The following is an 8,892-nucleotide window of genomic DNA, read 5'->3' on the forward strand; positions in this document are numbered from 1 at the left end:
TAGTACCGAACGGACGGCACCTCCGCGTTCAGCACACGTACAGCTCGACGATGATCTCGGCCTTCTTGATCCAGCAAGAGAGACGGAGAGGTAGAAGAGTTCTCCGGCAGCGTAACGGCGCTCAGCAGGGCTCCGCCCGAGCTCCGCAGAAACGCGATCTAGAGGAAAAACCGTGGAGGTATGTGGTCGGGCTGCCGTGGAAAAGTCGTCTCAAATCAGCCCCAATACCTCCGTATATATAGGTGGGAGGGAGGGGACCTTGCCTTGGGGCTCAAGGAGCCCCAAGGGGGTCGGCCGAGTCCAAGGGGGGAAGGCTCCCCCCCCAAACCGAGTTGGACTTGGTTTGGTGGGTGGGAGTCCTTCCCTTCCTTCCCACCTCCCTTTTTTTTTCTTTCTCTTTGATTTTCCTTTGTATGGCGCATAGGGCCCTTTTGGACTGTCCCACCAGCCCACTAAGGGCTGGTGCGCCACCCTTATGGCCTATGGGCTTCCTCGGGGTGGGTTGCCCCCCCCCCCCGGTGAACTCCCGGAACCCATTCGTAATTCCCGGTACATTCCCGGTAACTCCGAAAACCTTCCGGTAATCAAATGAGGTCATCCTATATATCAATCTTCATTTCCGGACCATTCCGGAAACCCTCGTGACGTCCGTGATCTCATCCGGGACTCCGAACAACATTCGGTAACCAACCATATAATTCAAATACGCATAAAACAACGTCGAACCTTAAGTGTGCAGACCCTGCGGGTTCGAGAACCATGTAGACATGACCCGAGAGACTCCTCGGTCAATATCAATAGCGGGACCTGGATGCCCATATTGGATCCTACATATTCGACAAAGATCTTATCGTTTGAACCTCAGTGCCAAGGATTCATATAATCCCGTATATCATTCCCTTTATCCTTCGGTATGTTACTTGCCTGAGATTCGATCGTCAGTATCCGCATACCTATTTCAATCTCGTTTACCGGCAAGTCTCTTTACTCGTTCCGTAATTCAAGATCCCGCAACTTACACTAAGTCACATTGCTTGCAAGGCTTGTGTGTGATGTTGTATTACCGAGTGGGCCCCGAGATACCTCTCCGTCACACGGAGTGACAAATCCCAGTCTTGATCCATACTAACTCAACTAACACCTTCGAAGATACCTGTAGAGCATCTTTATAGTCACCCAGTTACGTTGCGACGTTTGATACACACAAAGTATTCCTCCGGTGTCAGTGAGTTATATGATCTCATGGTCATATGAATAAATACTTGACACGCAGAAAACAGTAGCAATAAAATGACACGATCAACATGCTACGTCTATTAGTTTGGGTCTAGTCCATCACGTGATTCTCCTAATGACGTGATCCAGTAATCAAGCAACAACTCCTTGTTCATAATCAGAAGACACTGACTATCTTTGATCAACTGGCTAGCCAACTAGAGCCTTGCTAGGGACGGTGTTTTGTCTATGTATCCACACATGTAAATGAGTCTTCATTCAATACAATTATAGCATGGACAATAAACGATTATCTTGATACAGGAATTATAATAATAATTATATTTATCATTGCCTCTAGGGCATAATTCCAACAGTCTCCCACTTGCACTAGAGTCAATAATCCAGCCCTCACATCATCATGTGAATTACATTGTAATAAATCTAACACCCATACAGTTCTGGTGTTGATCATGTTTTGGCCGTGGAAGAGGTTTAGTCAGCGGGTCTGCTACATTCAGATCCGTGTGCACTTTGCATATATTTATGTCCTCTCCCTCGACGTAGTCGCGGATGAGGTTGAAGCGTCGTTTTGATGTGTCTGGTCTTCTTGTGAAACCGCGGTTCCTTTGCTAAGGCAATGGCACCCGTGTTGTCACAGAACAAGGTTATTGGATTTAGTGCGCTAGGCACCACTCCAAGATCCGTCATGAATTGCTTCATCCAGACACCCTCCTTAGCCGCCTCCGAGGCAGCCATGTACTCCGCTTCACATGTAGAATCTGCTACGACGCTTTGCTTGGAACTGCACCAGCTTACCGCACCCCCATTAAGAATAAATACGTATCCGGTTTGCGACTTAGAGTCATCCGGATCTGTGTCAAAGCTTGCATCGATGTAACCTTTTACGGCGAGCTCTTCGTCACCTCCATACACGAGAAACATCTCCTTAGTCCTTTTCAGGTACTTCAGGATATTCTTGACCGCTGTCCAATGATCCACTCCTGGATTACTCTGGAACCTACCTGCCATACTTATGGCCAGGCTAACATCCGGTCTAGTGCATACATGATAGAACCTATGGCTGAAGCATAGGGGACGGAGCGCATATGCCCTCTATCTTCATCAGTTGCTGGGCACTGAGTCTTACTCAATCCCATACCTTGTAAAACTGGCAAGAACCCTTTCTTGGACTGTTCCATTTTGAACCTCTTCAAAACATTATCAAGGTATGTGCTTTGTGAAAGTCCTATCAGGCGTTTTGATCTATCCCTATAGATCTTAATGCCTAGAATGTAAGCAGCTTCTCCTAGGTCCTTCATAGAGAAACTCTTATTCAAGTAATCCTTTATGCTCTCCAAAAACTCCACGTTGTTTCCAATCAGCAATATGTCATCCACATATAATATTAGAAATGCCACAGAGCTCCCACTCACTTTCTTGTAAATACAAGATTCTCCAACCACTTGTATAAACCCAAATGAATGATCACCTCATCAAAGCGTTTGTTCCAACTCCGAGATGCTTGCACCAGTCCATAAATGGATCGCTGGAGCTTGCACACCTTGTTAACATTCTTAGGATCGACAAAACCTTCGGGTTGTATCATATACAACTCTTCCTTAAGGAAACCGTTAAGGAACGCCGTTTTGACATCCATCTGCCAGATTTCATAATCGAAAAATGCAGCTATTGCTAACATGATTCTGACGGACTTAAGCATCGCTACGGGTGAGAATGTCTCATCGTAGTTAACTCCTTGAACTTGTGAAAAACCCTTTGCCACAAGTCGAGCTTTATAAACGGTCACATTGCCGTCAGCGTCCGTCTTCCTCTTAAAGATCCATTTGTTCTGAATAGCCTTGCGGCCCTCAGGTAGTACCTCCAAAGTCCACACTTTGTTCTCATACATGGATCCTATTTCGGACTTCATGGCTTGTAGCCATTTGTTGGAATCTGGGCCCACCATTGCTTCTTCATAACTTGCAGGCTCATTGTTGTCTAACAACAAGATCGATAAGACGGGATTACCGTACCACTCTGGAGCAGCATGTGGTCTCTTCGACCTGCGTGGTTTGACAGAAACTTGAACCGGAGTTTCATGATCATCATCATTAACTTCCTCCTCAACCGGCATCGCAACGACAGAGGTTTCCCCTTGCCCTGAGCCACCATCCAGAGGGATGAGAGGTTCGACAACCTCGTCAAGTTCTATCTTCCTCCCACTCAATTCTCTCGAGAGAAACTCCTTCTCGAGAAAAGCTCTTTGCCCTCGGATTTGAGATAGAAGGTGTACCCAACTGTCTCTTTTGGGTAACCTATGAAGACGCACCTTTCCGCTTTGGGTTCCAGCTTTTCAGGCTGAAGCTTTTTGACATAAGCATCACATCCCCAAACTTTAAGAAACGACAACTTTGGCCTTTTGCCATACCACAGTTCGTATGGTGTCGTCTCAACGGATTTTTATGGTGCCCTATTTAAAGTGAATGCAGCTGTTTCTAATGCATAACCCCAAAATGATAACGGCAAATCGGTAATATACATCATAGATCGCACCATCTCTAGTAGAGTACGATTACGACGTTCGGACACACCATTACGCTGTGGTGTTCCAGGCGGTGTTAACTGTGAAACAATTCCACATTGTCTTAAGTGAGTACCAAACTCGAAACTCAGATATTCACCCCCACGATCAGACCGTAGGAACTTGATCTTCTTGTTACGATGATTTTCCACTTCACTCTGAAATTGCTTGAACTTTTCAAATGTTTCAGACTTGTGCTTCATCAAATAGACATAACCATATCTATTCAAATCGTCAGTGACGGTGAGAAAATAACAATATCCGCCGCGTGCCTCCATGCTCATCGGACCACACACATCGGTATGTATGATTTCCAACAAGTCACTTGCACGCTCCATTGTTCCGGAGAATGGAGTCTTAGTCATCTGGCCCATGAGGCATGGTTCGCACGTGTCAATTGAATCAAAGTCAAGTGACTCCAAAAGTCCATCAGCATGGAGTTTCTTCATGCGCTTTACACCAATATGACCTAAGCGGCAGTGCCACAAAAATATGGCGCTATCATTGTTAACTCTAACTCTTTTGGTCTCAATGTTATGTATATGCGTATCGCTATCAAGATTCAATATGAACAATCCTCTCACATTAGGTGCATGACCATAAAAGATGTTACTCATAGAAATAGAACAACCATTATTCTCCGACTTAAAAGAGTAACCGTCTCGCAATAAACAAGATCCAGATATAATGTTCATGCTCAACGCAGGCAAAAAATAACAATGATTTAAGTTCATCACTAATCCTGATGGTAACTGAAGTGAAACTGTGCCGACGGCGATTGCATCAACCTTGGAACCATTTCCTACGCGCATCGTCACTTCATCTTTCGCCAGCCTTCGTCTATTCCGTAGTTCCTGTTTCGAGTTGCAAATATGAGCAACAGAACCGGTATCGAATACCCAGGCACTACTACGAGAGCCGGTTAAGTACACATCAATAACATGTATATCAAATATACCTGATTTTTCTTTGGCCGCCTTGTTATCTGCCAGATACTTGGGGCAATTGTGCTTCCAGTGACCCTATACCCTTGCAATAGTAACACTCCGTTTCAGTCTTAGGTCCAGATTTGGGTTTCTTCGGCGGATTGGCAACAGGCTTGCCGCTCTTCTTCGAATTACCCTTTTTGCCTTTGCCGTTTCTCTTGAAACTCGTGGTCTTATTCACCATCAACACTTGATGCTCTTTACGGAGTTCCGACTCTGCGACTTTTAGCATCGCAAACAACTCGCCGGGAGACTTGTTCATCCCTTGCATGTTGTAGTTCAACACAAAGCTTTTATAGCTTGGCGGCAGTGATTGAAGGATTCTGTCAGTGATAGCCTCTTGCGGGAGTTCAATCCCCAGCTCAGCTAGACGGTTTGAGTACCCAGATATTTTGAGCACATGTTCACTGACAGACGAGTTTTCCTCCATCTTGCAAGCATAGAATTTATCGGAGGTCTCATACCTCTCGATCCGGGCGTTCTTCTGAAAGATAAACTTCAACTCCTGGAACATCTCAAATGCTCCATGACGCTCAAAGCGACGTTGAAGTCCCGGTTCTAAGCCATACAAGACTGCACATTGAACTATTGAGTAGTCCTCCTTACGTGCTAACCAAGCGTTCTTAACATCCTGATCATCCGTAGCGGGTGGTTCATCTCCTAGCGCAGCATTAAGGACATAATCCTTCTTCCCAGCTTGTAAGATTAGCTTAAGATTACGAGCCCAGTCTACAAAGTTGCTTCCATCATCTTTCAACTTAGCTTTCTCTAGGAACGTATTAAAATTCAGGATGACTGTCGCGTGAGCCATGATCTACAACACAAATATATTCAAAGTGGCCTTAGACTATGTTCAAGATAATTAGAGTTTAACTTAATCAAATTATTTGCTAAACTCCCACTCAAAAAGTACATCTCTCCAGTCATTTGAGTGGTTCATGATCCACTTACACTAGCTCAAGTCCGATCATCACGTGAGTCGAGTATAGTTTCAGTGGTAAGCATCCCTATGCTAATCATATCATCTATATGATTCATGATCGACCTTACGGTCTCATGTGTTCCGAGGCCATGTCTGCACATGCTAGGCTCGTCAAGCTTAACCCGAGTGTTCCGCGTGCGCAACTGTTTTGCACCCGTTGTATGTGAACGTTGAGTCTATCACACCCGATCATAACGTGGTGTCTCAAAACGACGAACTGTAGCAACGGTGCACAGTCGGGGAGAACACAATTTCGTCTTGAAATTTTAGTGAGAGATCACCTCATAATGCTACCGTCGTTCTAAGCAAAATAAGGTGCATAAAAGGATTAACATCACATGCAATTCATAAGTGACATGATATGGCCATCATCACGTGCTTCTTGATCTCCATCACCAAAGCACTGGCACGATCTTCTTGTCACCGGCGCCACACCATGATCTCCATCAACGTGTTGCCATCGGGGTTGTCGTGCTACTCATGCTATTACTACTAAAGCTACATCCTAGCAAAATAGTAAACGCATCTGCAAGCACAAACGTTAGTATAAAGACAACCCTATGGCTCCTGCCGGTTGCCGTACCATCGACGTGCAAGTCGATATTTTCTATTACAACATGATCATCTCATACATCCAATATATCACATCACATCATTGGCCATATCACATCACAAGCATACCCTGCAAAAACAAGTTAGACGTCCTCTAATTTTGTTGTTGCATGTTTTACGTGGTGACCATGGGTATCTAGTAGGATCGTATCTTACTTACGCAAACACCACAACGGAGATATATGAGTTGCTATTTAACCTCATCCAAGGACCTCCTTGGTCAAATCCGATTCAACCAAAGTTGGAGAAACCGACACTTGCCAGTCATCTTTGAGCAACGGGGTTACTCGTAGCGATGAAACTAGTCTCTCGTAAGCGTACGAGTAATGTCGGTCCAAGCCGCTTCAATCCAACAATACCGCAGAATCAAGAAAAGACTAAGGAGGGAAGCAAAACGCACATCACCGCCCACAAAAACTTTTGTGTTCTACTCGAGAAGACATCTACGCATGAACCTAGCTCATGATGCCACTGTTGGGGAACGTCGCATGGGAAACAAAAAATTTCCTACGCGCACGAAGACCTATCATGGTGATGTCCATCTACGAGAGGGGATGAGTGATCTACTTACCCTTGTAGATCGTACAGCAGAAGCGTTAGTGAACGCGGTTGATGTAGTGGAATGTCCTCACGTCCCTCGATCCGCCCCGCGAACAATCCCGCGATCAGTCCCACGATCTAGTACAGAACGAACGGCACCTCCGCGTTCAACACACGTACAGCTCGACGATGATCTCGGCCTTCTTGATCGAGCAAGAGAGACGGAGAGGTAGAAGAGTTCTCCGACAGCGTGACGGCGCTCCGGAGGTTGGTGATGACCTTGTCTCAGCAGGGCTCCGCCCGAGCTCCACAGAAACGCGATCTAGAGGAAAAACCGTGGAGGTATGTGGTCGGGCTGCCGTGGAAAAGTCGTCTCAAATCAGCCCCAATACCTCCGTATATATAGGTGGGAGGGAGGGGACCTTGACTTGGGGCTCAAGGAGCCCCAAGGTGGTCGGCCGAGTCCAAGGGGGGAAGGCTCCCCCCCCCAAACCGAGTTGGACTTGGTTTGGTGGGTGGGAGTCCTTCCCTTCCGTCCCACCTCCCTTTTTTTTCTTTCTCTTTGATTTTCCTTTGTATGGCGCATAGAGCCCTTTTGGGCTGTCCCACCAGCCCACTAAGGGCTGGTGCGCCACCCTTATGGCCTATGGGCTTCCCCGGTGTGGGTTGCCCCCCCGGTGAACTCCCGGAACCCATTCGTCATTCCCGGTACATTCCCGGTAACTCCGAAAACCTTCCGGTAATCAAATGAGGTCATCCCATATATCAATCTTCGTTTCCGGACCATTCCGGAAACCCTCGTGACGTCCTTGATCTCATCCGGGACTCCGAACAACATTCGATAACCAACCATATAACTCAAATACGCATAAAACAACGTCGAACCTTAAGTGTGCAGACCCTGCGGGTTCGAGAACCATGTAGACATGACCCGAGAGACTCCTCGGTCAATATCCAATAGCGGGACCTGGATGCCCATATTGGATCCTACATATTCTACGAAGATCTTATCGTTTGAACCTCAGTGCCAAGGATTCATATAATCCCGTATATCATTCCCTTTGTCCTTCGGTATGTTACTTGCCCGAGATTCGATCGTTAGTATCCGCATAGCTATTTCAATCTCGTTTACCGGCAAGTCTCTTTACTCGTTCCGTAATTCAAGATCCCGCAACTTACACTAAGTCACATTGCTTGCAAGGCTTGTGTGTGATGTTGTATTACCGAGTGGGCCCCGAGATACCTCTCCGTCACACGGAGTGACAAATCCCAGTCTTGATCCATACTAACTCAACTAACACCTTCGGAGATACCTGTAGAGCATCTTTATAGTCACCCAGTTACGTTGCGACGTTTGATACACACAAAGTATTCCTCCGGTGTCAGTGAGTTATATGATCTCATGGTCATAGGAATAAATACTTGACACGCAGAAAACAGTAGCAATAAAATGACACGATCAACATGCTACGTCTATTAGTTTGGGTCTAGTCCATCACGTGATTCTCCTAATGACGTGATCCAGTAATCAAGCAACAACACCTTGTTCATAATCAGAAGACACTGACTATCTTTGATCAACTGGCTAGCCAACTAGAGGCTTGCTAGGGACGGTGTTTTGTCTATGTATCCACACATGGAAATGAGTCTTCATTCAATACAATTATAGCATGGATAATAAACGATTATCTTGATACATGAATTATAATAATAACTATATTTATCATTGCCTCTAGGGCATAATTCCAACATTGTTCTCCTCATTGTCCTTGTTGTCGTTGTTCTCAACGTCATCGTTGTTGTTGTTGTTTTTGTTGTTGTTGTTGTTCTTGTTGTTGTTCTTGTTGCTGTAGTTGTTGTTGTTGTCATCGTCGTTGTCGTTGTTGTTGTTGTTGTTGTTGTTACCATTACTATCACTGTTGTTGTTGTTGTCGCTGTTGTCGTTGTTGTTTTTATCATTGTCGTCGTTGTTC

This window comes from Hordeum vulgare, chromosome 2H (assembly GCF_904849725.1).
Source record: "Hordeum vulgare subsp. vulgare chromosome 2H, MorexV3_pseudomolecules_assembly, whole genome shotgun sequence".
Taxonomy (NCBI): Eukaryota; Viridiplantae; Streptophyta; class Magnoliopsida; order Poales; family Poaceae; genus Hordeum; species Hordeum vulgare.